This window comes from Triticum aestivum, chromosome 2A, assembly GCF_018294505.1.
Source record: "Triticum aestivum cultivar Chinese Spring chromosome 2A, IWGSC CS RefSeq v2.1, whole genome shotgun sequence".
Lineage (NCBI taxonomy): Eukaryota > Viridiplantae > Streptophyta > Magnoliopsida > Poales > Poaceae > Triticum > Triticum aestivum.
Window position 1 is genome coordinate 610,202,423 of NC_057797.1, and position 2,851 is coordinate 610,205,273.

Genomic DNA, 2,851 nt, shown 5'->3' on the forward strand with positions numbered 1-2,851 from the left:
CCTCTGTCGGGCTACCGTGCCCACTGGCTCTCCAACACTCATCCACTGCTGCAACTTTTAAGCGCTACGGAACGGACCTCATATGCCCCTCAACTCGCCAAGATCCGAGCCTTTATGGCCAACGGTTTATCAGGCGTCGACTTTGTGCGTTGCTGGATATCCTGGAGCATCTTGCCATTAAATCGCCGCTCCAGTTTAATGTGTGAGTACACTGGTGAAGTAGAAGACTCCCAACGCCACATCAACATTCAATTAACCGACAAAGAAGTTACTGAGGGTGTCAAGAAGATTTTGAACGAATCAGAATCTATCTGCCGCCAAACCGGCTTAAACCCCTTTCACACAAAAAACAAACCGCCTGCTGTAAGTAATGTCCTTCCTTTTACCTTGGATATCTTTTTAAACTGTTCAACCTGTGAATATCCTTCTGCTTGTCTATAAACAGGGTAATGATCCATTCTGGAAGAAGAAACCTGCAGAAAAAGCGGCAAAGCCTTCCCGCCCCAAAACCAAAACCGTCAAGAAAACCTCAAAGCGGAAGGCAGCCGAACGTATCAGCATGGAACTGGATGATGACACGGATGAACCGGAAGTTGAGGTAGAACTTGATTCACTTGGTTCCCTTTTTATGCATCTCATTAACAATGATACTTATCAGGAGGACGCTGAAGGCAGCCAAGCCGACGATGTAGAGGTTATTGTCCTTTCCTCCGGTTCAGACTCTTTGCCAACACAAAAAATCCATCAAGCGATCCGGAAAGTAAGCTTTTCACATCCTCTTGCTCACTTGGATCTAACATTTATTTTGAAGAAGCAGCAGCACGAGGCTCGCCGCACAACCGGCACAGCAGTCAAAAGGTCACCTCGGCCAGTTTACCTGACACCCCGGTCCGAAAGCGCCGATCTGAGGTCTCACCTCCTTCTGACAATTCTTATCCCAAGGCAGGCTATTTTCGACAACCTCTGAATCCATCCGATTCAAATTATCAGGTGACACCTCCCTCATCTTCTGGCGAGTCAACAGCAACCCAACTTCCTCCCCTCAAAACTGTAGTTGGGTAAGTACTTAAACCCCTTCTTTGATTGTTTCCATACTTTGTATACTATGCTTAACTTTCACATCTTTTTCTGTTTAAAGAGCCAAGGCCAGACCCAGCAAAAAGGCTCAGGTGAATAATCCATCTGAAGAACAGGCGGCTCATGAACCGGAGCAAGCAGTTGAACCGGAGGGTCCCAATCTTGAAGCTACCTTTGATGAGCCACCCCCTCAGGATCACAATATCGATGAAGCACCAGAAATTGATACTACTATGCCTGATGTTGAACCGGCAGATCCAATCCAGGCTAGTCCGGTGAGAGCTACTGAAACTCCATCAACTCCAGAAAAAGCTACTGGAGATAAAGAAGGCGAGGTTACCATTACTGGTAGTGGTCACACTTCGCCTAGCCGTCCTGTAATCTTGGCCCAACATAGTGCCAAGGAAGAGTGTGCTGCCATGGAAAAAGGCAAATGGAGCACTGACTTGTCAAGCTACGCCCATCTCAGCGCTCAAGAACTCCACTCCGGTTTTCTAAACCGTCTGCACTCAAACCGAGATTATGAAGCCAGTTTGGTGAACTTGATGAAAGAGCGCTATGAGGTATTTTCATCACTTTCCTTTCTTAAATACAAAGTACAAGCATCAACCCAAGTAGCCCCCAAGGGCCGGTTTATGATGACAATCATAAACCGGGACTTTATAAGACGTAAACTGTTACAAAGTTGTCCTTCATATACCAACTGATCGTTTGAAGCAAATCAGACGTGATCATTATATTCTTGTAGTTTTTCGCCTGTGTAGCCCCCAAGGGCCGGTTTAGCTTTGTGAGGTAAACCGGGTCTTCCATCAATGCGTCCACTTTGAATAGATGTACATTAGCCCCCAAGTGTTAAGGATAATGCTTGCATTGTACTTGAGACTTGTGAGAAATATGTTGATGATAGAACAAATAGGCATTAGCCCCCAAGTACAAAGTGCATAACTTGTTATACGCTTGGTACTTCATAACCCGTTTTAATGATATATCTCATCTTTGTAGGCTGATCTGAATAAGAATGATGCTCAAACCGCAGACCTTCAAGAGAATGTAAAGTCTCAACGAGTAGAGGCTTCCAAAGCCAAAGAAGAGCTAACCAATGCTTTGGCAGCTATGGAGGAGTTGAAAGAGACCCTCAACAAGGAGCGTGCTGACTGGGAAACAGAAATGGCCGGTTTGATAAAAAAGGCCGAGGACGCAGAGGCAGCCCTGAAACCGGTGGTGGAAGAACTGACCGGATTAAATCGGCAGATTGACGCCATGACTTCTGATGTGTTTCGTAAGTGCTCTCACATGTCGTTCGTCTAATTCCTAAGATCTTATCAATAGCTGGCTTACTGATGCTGAACCATGACAGGGACCCGCATTGCTCATCTAGGCTCTGATATGTGAATGAAACTTAAAGCGGCTTACACCTTAATAGAACAGATGTTCTCTGGATCCCAGCGTGCCATTTGCACTGCAGCCTATAACAAGCCGGTGCCATCGTTGATAAAGAAAACACTTGAGAAGCTGGCCATGATACCCGTCCGGATCACTGAACTGAAGAGATCAGCCGCAAGATCAGGAGCGCTGACCGGGCTAATCCAGGCCAAGGCATGGATTCCGGATCTCAAACCGGCAGATATCATCAAAGGATATCCTCGCGTGAAAGAAGACGGCTCAGACTTCAATAATGACGATCTGCGAAGGCTGGCAAAGGAGACGCGGCTAATAGCAAGAAAACTGGCGGAGGACATAGATTTATCTCACTTCCAACCGGTTTACAATGCTG